We start from the raw sequence: 15591 nt of genomic DNA on the forward strand, positions 1-15591 counted from the left end.
AAAAAGTAGTAAGGAATATGTGCACACACATGAAAGATACAGTATTTTCTGGAGAAATGAACACCAGTTCAGAGAAAATTTTGGTTTAAATTATGAAATCTTTAATGCTCACATACAGCTAGAGTGTCACACCTTCAACCATGAGAAACCAAAACTGAGCAAAACACTTGCAGATAGCATGAATGCCTGCTTCAAACACTACCAGATGATCAATCTTTTCTTAGATCAATTGTCTATACTGAGGTTATAAAAGAGCATTTCCAAAGTCTTATCACAAAGGACCGCCCCACTGTCAATACAGCAGCCTCACTGAAATTTGACATTACACAGTACTTTCCAACAGTTACTACTGCTGGAATAATTAAATATGTACAGAATCAGTTAAAATTAACAAGACATACAAGGATTTGCACCCATTTCTATTTCCATACAGAACCACTCATCTACCGACAGCTTCACAGAACATTCAGTTCACTTTTGTGACACTTCACAGACAAAGAAGCAAGGACACTTGTAACTTTAAGAATCACTAAATACTCTGAGTTGGAAAGGACCCACAGAGATCACTGAGCCCAAGTCTTCAGTGAATGGCCAGTGTGGGGATTGAACCCACAAGCTCAGCAATATCAGCCTCATTCTCTAACCAACTGAACTAATTTCAGGGTTTCTTGCACCTTCTTAATTACCTGCCATCTGCATTTTCTTTCCCTCATTTGTAATACATTTTGACTTCCTACCATTATCCTTGTATTCAGATTAAACATCAGTTCTCATCTACTACCAAGCAACCTGCCAGTTTCTGTTTTCCTTCCAGACAAAATACCAATACTTCTCCTTCCTCACACATCAAAAAAAAATTCTAATCAAAATACTACACCCTTACCCACTAATAGAACTGAGGCTTTTAACAACCTGTTTTTCACAAGAAATTTGGTTTTTCCACTAAAAAATCAAAACTAATTTCTTCTTCAAAACCAGCAATAGTTCTCCTCCAACTGAAAATCAGTTTTCCAACCCCCAAAAAATAATCTTAATATAGCTTAGCCCAGCTTGCAAATTGAATCATATTTAAGGTGCTGTAAAGTGATTTTTGGTTATCTTATTTTTTTCCCATTTTCTCTCCAGAGGCACTCAAAACTTGACTGGGGAGTTGGCTATAGTAAATCTGAGGACAACAGATCCAGAAAGACAAAAGGTTGTTTCAGCAAACAACCTTTCAGTAAACTGAATGACAAAATACTTGGCTAGATGTGGGCCATGAAGTTTGATTCCAAGTAGGTCAGACATTGACTACTGTCAAGATCAGAAAGCAATCTTAAAACCTACTTGATTCAGAGCAAAACAGCTAATGGCTGTTTTATTAATGCAATCAGACGAAGAAATGTAAGAAAGCAACAAAGCCTCAACAGGAGAGATGTGGCTGAACATGAGAGAAAAGTTCTGAAAAAAAAGAGTAAAGAGATAGTAAGAAGGTAATGAACAGAGAGGCCTCTGGAAGGATGATGACACAAAGCTGTTTACATTCTTGCTCTCTCCTTACTTTAAGCCCATATTATTTCCAGAATCCTACTGGGTTCCTGCTTCTGCCTGTAAATTCACCTCATGTTCCAGTACTCTGAGAAAGGAATGCAAAAGTATTTTTACTGTTGTGATAAAAGCGGAAAATTCCTTTTCTTACAACACTAGAAATATAACCATTTAGAAAGAGTAAGGTTATATTATGCTTATGACCTTATATATATTTTATAATATATATATATTATTATATCCCAATGTCTTTGACTAAGACTGTCTTCTTTTATTTCTAAGTTCAAAATAGTTGTCTTGTGTGTGGTGCAGTATCATACATATTAGAAAGTTCAAATTAACAATTTAAACAAACATTTTTTTCCTACTACTTGCTGTGTAAGCTTACCAAATGAGTCTACACGCCTGTTTAACCTTGTTGCATCATCATGCATGTTTTTGCCACAAAGGCTTTAATACCTTCTTCCGTTAGTTTCTCTTTTGTCTCCTGTAAATATCATCAGTGACAATGACTTACCACCTTAATTCCCTAACAGCAAAAGGATGTACAGCAGTTTTGTTTGCTCAGTTTCTTCCTCTAAAGGTTTAGTGAGTAACTGGAAATTATGTCTAAATAAGAAAGATACTGTACCAAAAAACAGGTAAGTATTCTAGAATCACTGTAATGTATTATAAAGAACTGTTCAATGAGAAATTATATTTTCTTCTTAACCAGAAGTAAGCAAAATATTGTTTCAACCAATAATACCATAGTGATAATTCCTACATGTTTACTGTCTCTGAAAATATAGCTCTGCCTAACAGGGGAAGTAATTAAGATGTTATTTTCCTTTACAACCGGATTTCTTAAAATTTCTTCTTTCCCCTTAATATTTCATAATCAAGAAAGCAGTCTAATAATTTAGGTCATTATAATAAGAAAAGTGTCAGGAACACGAACTTTAAAAAGCAATGGAAAAAAAAAGAAGTGGAAACAAGGCAAGTACTCTAACATTATGTATATACTTAGCTCCTCAAGTACAAGAGCAAACCTTAGTAAGAAATGGAAGAATTTTAGGCGCAAATAATATCACTAGTACAAGCTCTTATTAAACAAATTTAGAGGTCATTAACTGATGCAAAAAAAATGGCACACTGATCCACAATATACTTATGTTTCTTAAGGCAAGAAACCTGCATTCCACAATTAACTTTATTAGTGTGCAATCAGATCACAGAGAAACTGTTAAGAAAGGCAAATATTAAAACTTGTAAACTTGTACTCAGGAATCCAGCTTGATCAAAGATCCAAACTGCACTGGCACACCCTTGTAACCAGTTCTAGAAGACATTCATTCCAGCAAAACAGAATGCTTTGGTATCAACAGGTTGAAGTTTAATGACCTGACAAAAACAAAAGACTGTAACACTCCAAAAGTTCCAGCTGGTTTAACAGTCAATGAGTCTTAGAGGCTCAAAGATAAAATTAAAAGAAAACAAACAACAGACAAACAAACAAACAAAAAACACCCAAAACCTCCCAAAATACAAATACATGTGTTCTATTAATGTCATGTATAATTAAGTACTCAGCAAACTAATGGCCAGACAAATTAATTTATTCAAATTAAAAATATCTTTTTAAGCTATGACTGAAATTAAAGAGAACATTTAATATAAACCATGCATGTAGCACGTTTACTTTTAAAACTGTTGTTCCATGTATTTTATCACTCAAGGAGCCAAATAGTTCTCTGCACTAATGTTTTTAATTAAACAAGACATATTATGGTGCATTTTTATGTAAGAAGAGATGGAATTTAAATGAGTTCAATCTAGACTTTGAATTTTAATTAATTAAATTATGCTAAAGAGCACATTGGCTACAGTTTTCAATTACAGTAATTTTTAACTTCTGTTTGCACACTGCATTTCTAAAATTGAAATGTAACAAAAAAATATGAAACTGTCAAAAAACTACAGTTGACATTATTAAATACAATACTTACAATGAAAAGTTATATAACAAAATAAATTTATACAAAACATACTACATTTTTCAAACTATGCAGTTCAGGGATTTAAACCAATCATCGTTCATCATCGCATGGTTATTTTTACAAAAACTGGGGGAAGAATATATTCCCAGTTTGGTTGTTGGAAAGTCTCTGGCCACCTACTGTCCTGGCCTTTATTTAGGAATTCGTCAGTATTTAGATCTTAGTTGAACTTAAAATTCTGAATCTAGGTCTTATTCCACTGCCCTAAGATAGAAAAAAAAACCACTGGCAAATGGGAACAAGTTCACAGCAGAGGCCACCAACACTGTTGGAGGCTGTAGCATAGACCCGATGAGGACAGACTAGGAAGCAGGGTCTATTCTACCTGGATGAGACTGGGGGAGCCCAACAGCAGTCCCCAGTACAACATGGAAATTATTCAGAAGATGGAGCCAAGCTCTTGTCCTCCATCCAAAGGACAAGAGACAACAGGAGCAAGTTGAAACACAAAACATTCAGAGAGGAAATAAAGAGAATGTTTGGCATCCAGATGATGGCCCAGTGGTCGACATGTTATCTCCATCCTTGGAGATTTTTATGACCTTCCTGGATACAGCTTTTGTACCTGTTATGACCTCCTAACTGACTCAAAGTTCTACTTTATGCAGAACTTTGAAACAGAAACCAACTGAGGTTCCACTCCACTAAATCATTCTGTGGCTCTATACAATATCTGTCTTTAACTAAAAGTTACAACATTTGACTAAATTTAGGCTTTAGCAGAACTGTAACGATAACCTCCAAACAGTTTTCTTTTAAACTAACAATAATTTAAAGAAACCCTTTTCATATCTATTAGCTGCTTGTCCACTGAAAATCAGGGATGATGTGCTCTTGTTTTCATTCGGCGCATCCCCTGAGCATGAAAGGGGACCATCACTTTCCCTGGCTTCACAGATATTTAACCCATTAACTGCATGATAAAGGGCACTCAAGATGACTTCCCTTTAGGCATTCTCACTTAGAAACACTTAAGCTATGTTGCATCAACTCAAAATAATACTGAGTTTTCAACCCAAGACATACTACAGATGTCGGAGAGGGAGCAAAATAGTTTGACACATTAGGACAAAGCACCAAGTGCCCTATACGCTGTTCAAAACTAATGCTTTTTCAGTATTTGCAGAAACGGTTTCAAAAAACCTAAATATAAAGCTGCTCAAAGGCCTTTCATAGAATTTGGTTGAGCAGTCCACAAGACTACTGCAAGGATAAGAAACCAAACAGTCAATGCCTTCTAGCATATTATGGCATGCGGTTAATGGCTGTAATATCAAGTCATGACAAACTTCAAATATCCTTCTAAAAAGTCTGACTAAAAATATTATTTCACCACCCTGCATAGTCATAGCAACTGCACAACCACATCACAGCATAACAAGCTTCAAGAAGAGACATCACATATTATCAACCTACCAAAAAATTTTTACATCAGGTTCAAGAGTTTGAAAAAATTATGTGTCAAAACTCACCAAATAACCATAAAAATTGCCAGATACTACAATCTCTTTCAAAAAACAAAGTAAAAACATTTTTGCATTCCAAAGTGAATTTAAAATTCAGCTTTGTGGGCTCACTGGCAGAATTATTGATAAGTGTCATAATTTAGGAATGGTATTCCCAATTTGGTGCTCCCACTAAAAAGAACCCTGGCTGCTCCCTCCATGTCCCCATGTCAGTGAAAAAAACAAAAGGCAGAGATTACAGGTTGATGTAAGAACAATTTACTGGAAACAGCAATGAGATAAGAAAATGGACAGTAGCAACAACAGTATTAATACCAAAAGTGTACAAAAGAGGGTGATTTACATGCAAAACGCTGCGCAAAGTCCCCTAGTTCCCTCTTCCCACCACACTTCTTCTTGACCTGATGCCACACCCTTCTTTCCAGAAGTGAGATCACCCTACTTCCAACAGGATGAAGTGCATGGTATAGAATAACAACCTAGACACTGCCACATAGGCCCAGGCTCTACCTCCTCACAGCTACTGCAGAAAAATTAACTCTGTCTTGGCTGAAACCAGGACAATAAGATAGCAATCTCAGCAAGTGGCAGAGCTCTTTGGAAAGAAACCTGGAGAAAATACCAAAGCCCAAGAAAATTATTGCACGGCTTAAGAGTGCTGCAGTCTAAAGATATCCTTCTAAACACTGCTAATACATGTGCACCACGTTGGGTAGCAAAGGCCATGAGAAACTTTCAGTGTCCTGTATGGTTTAAACTGCTGTGGCTTCCAGCTGCTGAAATATGAACAAGTTCAGGTACACCTATGTGTGTTACAATCACACATGCAACTACATTGCAAACCTAGCTTCAAATTCATTTGTTTCTGAGTGATTCTGGTGTAATCTCATTACACCTCAGCCAAATAAATCCTCTGGCTTATTTATTCTCCACTTTAATGTACACCTATTTCATCACACTGGTTTTAGGTCTGGCAATGCGTAACAATGAAAAGTGAAGACTCCAGTTCATTTCCACACCCACTTTGCACAGTGCCTGTACATTTTACTAAATTTTGCACTCTTGCTATCACAAACTTAAGTCTAACATGCTTATCTCCAGCTTCTGCAAGAATGCTTATGAAATACTCACTGAAATTCAGTACATGTCCATCCTCCTTGCAATGTCCAAAACATGGTTTTAGTGGGCTAGTCTCCAATTTTAGGGAAGAGAAGATACATAGGAATAGAATGCCCTAATGTTAGCCAACTACCTTGAAATCACCTTTAACTGAAGAAACCAGGTTAGGAGAAAAGCAGCCAGAAGTACATTTTCACAAGCTCCCTGACAGAGAGCATAGTTACAAAGCTTTATGAAGACCCAGGTATGCAGCAATTAAAAGATAACCGTGCACCTATTTACACAGTTGTAAGAGTAGTTCCAAAGTCTGTCTTTTGGGAGCCAGCTGTTGGATTGACACAAGCTTTACTGCCCACAGCTGAGGATCTGGGTCTTGTGCAATCCAGTGCCCTCCAATTCCACTGGGAACCCAACATTTCTTTTGTAGCTCAGTCCATCTTTGGGGTTATCCAGGATGCAATTACACAACATTTTCTCTGACATTGCAAGCCATCTTAAGAAGTTATCCTGTCCGTTCCCTTTCCCTCATGCCACTTGTTCCAAATGAGATAAAAACAATTAATTTTAACTTAAGTCACTTGTGATACAGTTTACAGCACAGGCCTATAAAAAACTGTTGTGTTTACACAACCGAGGAAGCAGCAGATTCCAGTGTTTGTGAGAGGCTAAGGAAAGAAAAGTCTTGAGAACAAAGACAGCTTAAGAGAACAGTTAATACACACGATAAAACTACAACTCCACCTTATTCTTAGATCTTTGTGACTTCATGGTTTATAATTCTCTCTCTATAGTTTATAAACCCCTCTTTCATTAGGAATTAATGTTTGTTTTCCAACTGTCTTTGTCCTCAAATGGTCTTGCATTAGTCTCCCAGTCAAATTTTGCCTAATACATAACCCAAATATCACCTGCAACCCATACCTCCATATCTGAATCCATGCAAGTAATCTCATAATTTCATGTTGAAATTAAAAGGCCTCCCAATCTAAATGCACTTGAATAACTGAGGCCTCTAAAAACTGTTTGATAAGTATAGGTACCAAATGAACTGTATGTTTATGTATCAACACTGGATATTTAGAAGTTAAAGGTTTCTTACTTTAGAAATATCTGACAGTACTAGAAACCCAAGCCATAGCCAGTATTATGAAATAATGAATAGTGATGAACATTTTTGTCATAACTATGAAATCCTTGCAGTCAAACAAGACTAACGGATATCAGAGATGGAAAATACTCATTTAAAGCATACTAGACCTTGTACGCAAACATTATTCCTCTAACATATTATCCGCTCACCAAAAAAACTCTCAAAATTCTTGCATAGTTTCTGGTAAACAGGATGATATTATATACTGTGCAAAAAAAGGTCTAACAACTGATTTAAACTGATTTGATAGTTACTCTCACTAAATACTACAAAAAATGAATCCTTGAGACCAATGAAGTCACATAAAGAACCATTTTAAAAGTTTTAATTATACATGCTAATAACTTTAATCACAATACTTTGAACATGTATAATAAATCCATTTAATTAAAACATCTGTAAAAGACTTTCTTAAGTCCTGAAATCTACTGCAGCTGCTCAAGCACATAAGCAGAACGATAAAGGTAATACCAGCTAAATCAGCTCCACTGAACTGTCGATAAAAAACCTTACACCATGAACAACACATAGATTAAGAACTGGGGTAAACATCATAAAAGATCCCATATGGGGCTGCATGCAGAGCAAGAAATACTACACCATACATATGCAAGCATATAAGCACTTTCAAACTCCTAGCCTAAAAACAAGTTTGGTGATAACTGGCTTACATGAGACTTGAGCAGGATCAAAACCGAGAGCTAGCCAAGCAAAAAAACCAAAAGACAGATAACATCTGATGTCAACAAACATAAAATAATATACCCCCGAAAGAAAAACTTGCAGTTATTCGCATGTGACATTACATTATAAGCCAAATATAAGCAGATAAACAAAACAACCACTCACAGGATGTGCAGGTCACCAGAATCTCTGCTTAATACAGGCACACAAGAGAAAAGAAAAAGTGTTCTGATGAAGAGAGGAAAGGTTTTGAAAACATTCTCAGTTCACCTGGAATATTGTCTTTTGTGACATCAGAAAAAACACAGAAAAACAGAATTAGTTAATAGATTTTTATGAGCTATGAACAAATACTAAAGACTCTGAGAAAAAAGAAAATGCACACATATAACCCCCTTCCCCCACCCCTGCAAAGAAAGCACCACACAAAACCAGAAGAAAACCAAGAAGATAGAAAATCTAAGCAGCAAGGGCTAACACCTCCCTTCCTAATATAAGGAAATGTGCAACCATGATTAAAAAGCAAACTACTAACAACAAAAGGAACCACGTAATGCTGCTGTGGAAGTCATGGTCAAAGACAGACGCAAAGAAAACTCACCTCAGAAAGGGACAATGTTTCTATTGATTTTAAATCAATAGGTGCCTGCGCCAGACTGGACAGGTTTTTTCCTACAAATCAGATTTAAAGATTCAGCTTTGACTGTGCGAAACAGTAACTACATAACCAAAATTAGATGGACAATTGCCTTCTAGGCAAGTCATTCTACATAACACATGGGGGTTATCACTGTCCACGTGAACCAGACCTCTCTGCATCCAGTATTGCATAACCCACAGAGCTTGAGTGAGGCATCACCCTTTTTCTTTGAGCATCTTACAGGTTGCAACTGACAGTGACAACCCACCTTACACTGGTACCTTGTAGCTGTCACTGTACTGTCGCGCACAACCAATTTAAGTGAGCCATACAATCTACTCTCTAGATGAACACAGTATGCAGCAGAAAGCATCTATTTGTATGCAGCAAATAAAACTGGATCACTGTTCCTTCAGCAGAACTACTACAAAGAAGCTTCTTTGTATATTCCCATTTTTGTACAGTTTTTCACATCTGCACGAAGACTGATCTATCTCACAGAATAAATTTAAAATATCATATTCAGAAATTCAAGAAAGCTCCTCATTCACCTTTTGATAAAGAAATTGTAACTGAAACAAGTTAAAGAAATACAAACGTAAGCATGAGCTCAAATGTTGACTCAGATCATGCTAGTATTACTCATATTAGTCATCTTAGTGGCCTCTTGCTGAGAACCCCATGGGACACATGAATACATAAAGGAACCCACCAAAATCAGTGCACAGCCAGGGTCGGAGGTTTTGAAACAGCAGCTCTATTAAGTCAAATGAAAAAATATAACTGTGTACTAGCCTAATGACAGGGATAACATTTGCATGCAAGCCTAGGTAAAAAGTAGCAGGTGTGTTACGAGAAAAATGCTAGCCTGTAACAGAACAGGAGCAGTAGCACAGGATAATTTGGATTGAGAGGCACTGCAGGAGGTCATCTAGTTTAACCCCCTACTTAAAGTTCCAGTTACTTTTCTAAAAAAAGCCACCAGATTTTAGTTGCCTTCTTCCAGTTGTTTTTCATTCTTAGAATAACATTTTTTAGAACAAAAACTTGTTTTATTATTGCATGGTCAATTCTGTAAACTGCTTTTTAATTGCAAGTTTGTAACTTTTGATACTCTTCTATTCATAATGAACAACATTTAATTACTGTCTCTGTTTAATACTACTACATTTCTGAATTGTGTTTATTTCCCTTTTAAGGCTCTTTCAGATGAGACCTCAGGTTATATCTTGTAAATGCAAATATCATCACTTAGCTTTTGTTTACATAAGGGCATACTGTAAAAATGTCCCAAAGCTGAAATAAAAAGAGACCAATGGCAAAGCAACAACCTCATCCAGCAATTGCTTTTCTCCTAACTTCAGAAAGATGATGCCATTGCTAGTACAACATGGCAGTAACACTCACTTTAGTACTATTCTGTGCTCATGCATAACACTACCTCCACATAGTTTGGAAATGGTTATTCTACAGAGATTTCAACTTTTTATTAGCCTAATCATAATTTTGAACAGCTACAAGTAAAAAAGCAATAGCAACCTCCTTTCATTTTCCATTCTGCAGTTCCAGTCAGTCTGATTCAACCAACAAGGATGTAGGACCATTTTCTGCATTCCATGTACTTCTTGCTCATTACAACTTCCCCTCCCGGCAGCAAATACTCCTTCCCCATGTTGCTGTCATTGGTGCTTACAAAAAATGAAAATCTTCAAATAGGTCAAATTTAGGCTTCTCTGGAAAGTCCACCACAGCTTAAAATCCCTGCTATTTCATACAATAATACTGAAGTTGTTTAATTCAAGAGTCTAGACTTACACCACGTAAGTCACTCAAGATGCATTCTTATCAAGCAGAACACAGTAGTGGCTACTGTATTCCCACTGAATCCTTAAATTACTGCCACAAACTCTAAAAAGGGAAGAAAAATGGGCATGCCCAAAGAACATCACTACAGTATTAGCACCATACCAGTTATGAAGAAGACTGAGATGCAGGGAAGGAAAAGAAATTTTGGATCAGTTATATGGATTAACTACCTTTAAGTGTGCACAGAGTCTTTCTGTAGTCATCTGTCAATACTGATTTTCCATAAAATAGAAACTTAAGAAATACTTCTCTCTCACCTACTTACATACATGTTACATTTAACTAGTAACAGAACAAATTAAGAGATAATAAATTGCTAAGCTTTGCAGAGCTAAGATGTCAGAAACAATGATCACAAAGCAAATAATCTCAAGTACAAAATTACACTCAAAATTGTCAATAGCCGTTACAATCTTCCCAATTAAGTTTTCTTCTGTACAGCAACCAGAAGGAATACAGTCAGCAATTCCCAGCATAAAACAATTTATGAATAACCAAAGGAAGGTGTTATTTTCTCACCTGTCACTGACTGCAGAAGTGAAAAAATTTGAAGACAATGCCACAATCAGGTTCTAATTAGACTTCAGTCGCAAAAAAAAAAAAAAAAAAAAAAAAAAAAAAACTGAGGAAGTTTTATCTGACATTCTTTTCTTAAAAGAAAAATTATCTTCTGCAAATTAATCAAATCCATTAATTCACAACCCACACCTAACGGAACACTTCCCCACGCAGAAGCAAATTCAATAGACACTTACAGAGAAAAACCACAAGTGTGGTTTTTCGTGACTGTTTGCCCTCCTTCTGCGAAGAGATTTTTTTTAACGGTACAAATAAGTATTCGCGAGGAAGTTCTCCCGCAACACACAGCACCTCCACCGAAGAGGCGCGGCAGCCACACTTCCAGCTTCCCCGCCGCCCAGGTCGGCCCCGGCCCGCCCCCCGGGAGCCCTGTTTACGGAGGGAGAGGAAGCCAGCGCGGTGCCCCGCTCACAGCGCCCGGCGGGCAGGGTAGCCCGCCCCCCCCCCGCCCGCCGGGGCTGAGCCCCCGCCCGCGGGACGGGGCTCAGGACACGGCGGTGCAGCCGCCACCCCGGCCACCCCCTGGGCCCCGCCGGCGGGCAGGCGCTGCCGGCCCCACTCACTGCGGCTGTGGCTGTGCAGCGCGGCGCGCAGGCAGCGTCCCGCCCGCTCCCTCCCCATGCACGGCGGCGCCGGCCGGGGGACGCGGCGACAGCTCCGCGCCGACCCGCGCTCTGGCCACTGCCTCCGGCTGGGCGGCGCTCCCGCCGCTCACGTCATCGCGCGGCTGCGGGCGGGGCGGGTCCCGCCGCGCTGCCCCGGCGAGGCGCGGCCGCTCCGGCGGGGCCCGCCGTGCCGGGCGGGGCGGCGCGTCCCTCGGCCCGCGGAGCCGTCGTGCGGCCGCAGGGCGGGCGTCGCGCAGCTCTCCCGTGCAGGCGGCAGCCCCCTCATCGCAGAATCGCAGCATACTCTGAGTTGGAAAGGGCAAGGGACCACACGTGGGTCATCGCGTCCAGCTCTTGGCCCTACACACAGTACCATCCCCACGAGTCACGTATGTGCTTGAGATCGAAACTCATCTGGAGCTCTGTCAGGTTCCGTCGGCACTAGAGAGGGCACCAGGGTTTTGTCAGTGCGAGAAGCGGAACCGCTGCCGAGCAGGCGAGCGCTGCTCTTTGCCCCCGCTGCCTGCCCGACAGTCGGTGCGGGCAGCCAGGGCTTTTCTTGTCTTCCACAAGTCTCCGTCTGTGGGAGCCCGCCCAGGGGAAAGCTGGAGGGCTTGGGACCAGCGAGCGTGAGGGACAGATCTGGCCTTGTTCAGCCGTGGCAAACAAGCAGTGCGTCCTTGCTGCGGTCTGGCTGCACAGTAGTGACTGTGTTGGCTGGGCCAAAGAAAAAATGTACGGCTGTTTTTTAAGCAAAATGTATGTGTGTGTGTGCTAGTTCTGTCCCACCTCTTGGGATTTATTACACAGTTCTGACTTCTGAAATGCACACTCTTCTGTCACTTCTTGTCCAATGAGTTTGTTCCTTGTTTTCTTGTCTGTGCCAAGTATACATGCTTCACCTGAAGGCTCAGGAACTGGGTTGTCTGTTAGACAAAGGATAAACACAAGCTGGGACAGGGAAGAACTAAAAAGCCATGTAAAAGTTTGATGGTTGATGAGTCTCAGACTCACGCTAATGGACTCCCGCTTGTGACATTCTTGTTTTCAAAGCAGGCTGTTATGGGTCAACTAGCAACTTGGCGCTGTTAAAATGTAATTCTTTAAGGACAATCTTACTTTATCATGTCATTTCTATGATGTGGTGCATGGTCTTTTGCTCTGTACAGAAGAGTATGCCCATGTGCCATAACATCATCCCACAGGTCTCATGTCCTTTAAGGACAAAATCTAAGCCATTTCAGAACTGGAAATTGTATCAGTGGCTACATTGCTTTGTTTTTATTGAATGTGCAGTGTAAAGAATACCTGGTGATTTTGAAATAAAGTAAATTACAGCGTGTTTTCTTCGATAATATCTAGTCCTTCATCTCAAAGAAAGTTTCTGTGGTATTACATTCTCTAATAATTTGCTTTTCGTGTTTAATGTCTCTCCTCAGTTTGCAGTGTGGAAAACTCACAGAAACATGCTGCAGCGACACTGGAAATGTCTTCGAAGCAGAGAAAATAAAGAAACCCCAAAATAAAAATATTCTGATGCCTCCCAAACATAATTACTTAAAATGCCACTGATATCCAGACCACTCAAAAGATAAGAAGAGTAATGTACTACATTGGTTGTGCTCACTGCATGACATAAGACTTTGCTCATCAAGATTTTTGTGGACACGCCCCTGCAAATGCAAAGAATTTCACTTAAATAGATGACAAATCCTTATATTGTTAAGTTTCAGTAGTTTGTCAGGGTCAGGTGTAGTTGGACCTGCAAAATTTCTCAGCTTCTGGAGTGATAAAACACACCATCACTTGCTTAGATTTTGAAAGTCCAATCTGTGTTAGGACTCCAAACTTTATAGCTTATGTAGTGATACCTGGTAGTTTTGTTTGTCTTCTATTATAGTTAAGCATGTTTTAGTATAACGTAGCAAGAAACAGAATTGTCCTATGAAATATCCTTTTTCTCTGGTCTGTTCAGCACTGTTCATTACTTTTCATCAGAGTTCTTGCTACTATATCAATTTTCAACAAATACTTTAAAAGGCATCTGCACTCAAAAACTGTGAATATCTCAGGTTTGCATCTAACTGCCATTTAAACCTGCCTTCCCTTTTTCTAAATGATCATACAGTGTCCATACATTTGCATGTTAGTATGCTTGGACACCAGTGTCAGTCTGTGGCAGAGAGTTGAAGTACCGTTTTACCTCCACACTGTTCACACATTTCATTTTGCATCTTCACACTCTGTGAATACCCTTGTGTGTAGGGTGTAGTAACACAGGCATAACCACGGAATCCAAAGTCATGGATGCTAAACAATAAACTTAGTAAACGTATTCCCAAATAACGGACAAAAATACCACTAATTATACAAAAAATCATTCTTTCTACAGGTGGTGTAGCAGCTTCAAATTTAGTTTGCTTTTCAAAGCAAGATATGAACTTGCCATCTGTGCAAAAGGCTTAATTTTACTTACTTGATTATTTCTGTGTTCCAAATTGTGAGATTAGTGTGCTGGCCAGGATGCAGACTTTGTTTCATTTTCATGTTCAAAAAGCTGAAAATTACAGAAATAGTTCTGTAGTAGTTCCTTCAAAAATTCTCATAGTTGTCCTTTGATTTATCATTTTCATCTGAAATTAAAATCAAAGCATATTCTCTGTTCAAAGGAGTTATTTGCAAAACCTTTGCAAATTACAACACTAAGGAAGTTACTTATTTTAATCAAATCCATGCATGTATTTCACTTTTCTTTCTACTTTTGTAGTAGGATGTGAAATTCGTACTGTTTAGTAAGTACATATATCATCAAGTTTTTTCTCATTTTCTTTGTGTAGTAGGCTCTGCCTTGGACAAAAATATATATTGGTTAAAAAGCCATGCTTTCCCTTTAAATATATGGTGCAAAGAACAGTCTTAAAAGAAATGTTTTCATTTTTTATAGTTATTCTCTGAAACCTTTTTCCTGAAGTTGTATGAGTGATTACCTCCTTCCTGGAAGAGAATGGAAGAAAAAGCACCTGTAAATACAGGTTTGTGTATGACTCAGCTTGCAAAAGGACACACTTCTAATTCATCCCCTTTGGGAAAACAAAACTTAGGAAAAGAAGCCACCTCTTGGCTTTGAGGGCCTCAACAGGAAGCGCAAGATTGTCCCCTTCCAGACATCTGTTTGATATTGTTCCTCTGAGAGACAGTAGAAAGTACCTGAAAATACCTTCTGTAATGCATTTCTGCAAAGACAGCTTTTGGAGCATATACCTAAGAATGCAAAAGGTACTTCTTCAGGCACTAAATTGTACCTCATTGGAAGATGCACTTCTTTGTCAGCTCCTTCTCCAACAGCCCACTGTGTTCTTGATCGGGTACAAAATGCTGCATCACACAACAATCCTATAGGAAAAAATTTTTAAAAACCCAAACAAACATAGAAAAGCCCTACAAGAACAGGCACGAGTTCGGTTGCTGAGCAAGTAAAAAGCACTCAGAGGCTACAGTGATGCAGGACAGTGACTTCTATAAACCAGAGGAATGGAAGTAGGTAATTCTCCCTGTGTGTCCAAAACTGCCCTGTTTCCTTTCCCAGAAGTTTCCAGGAGTTGGATAAGCTTTCATTTTCCAACAGCTTTCTGGGATTCCCTCCAGACTATACAAGGAGAAGACAGAGAAGCCTGCTTTGTAGCCCACAGTGATCAGGAATAGTGCTCTGCCTGACAGATTGTATGAGAGATGGGTATGTCAGATGTCCAGTGGCATTAAATCTTGGATTTAAAAGGATTGCATAGCAGTATTGTTGCCTTTCTTAATCAACATTGGTAGCATATGCAAAAGTCACCCACATGTAGTGCCTGAGATTTCCATCTGCACTTTTCAAATTTAATTGTTCCAGTTTTGTGGATTTCAATAGTTTCTGATA

The 15591-nt window shown here is 39.0% G+C and overlaps 1 protein-coding gene across 5 annotated transcripts in view; it reads right to left on the reverse strand.

Moving 5' to 3' along the window:
- The window catches only part of JAK2 (Janus kinase 2), an 89947-nt gene extending 78197 nt beyond the window's left edge, over positions 1 to 11750 (reverse strand). For 2 of the 5 annotated variants that reach the window (XM_030968260.1, XM_030968261.1), the window contains exons 1-4: positions 11634 to 11750; positions 11011 to 11072; positions 8587 to 8657; positions 8151 to 8267 (exon numbers count right to left, since the gene is read on the reverse strand). The gene's annotated coding sequence lies outside the window, so the exon portion shown is untranslated. Of the gene's footprint in view, positions 1 to 8150; positions 8345 to 8586; positions 8658 to 11010; positions 11073 to 11633 lie in introns of those variants that run through there. The other 3 variants (XM_030968264.1, XM_030968259.1, XM_030968262.1) reach the window with 2 other exon arrangements.
- Positions 11751 to 15591: the final 3841 nt, after the last annotated feature.

This window comes from Camarhynchus parvulus, chromosome Z (genome assembly GCF_901933205.1).
Source record: "Camarhynchus parvulus chromosome Z, STF_HiC, whole genome shotgun sequence".
NCBI classification, from domain to species: domain Eukaryota; kingdom Metazoa; phylum Chordata; class Aves; order Passeriformes; family Thraupidae; genus Camarhynchus; species Camarhynchus parvulus.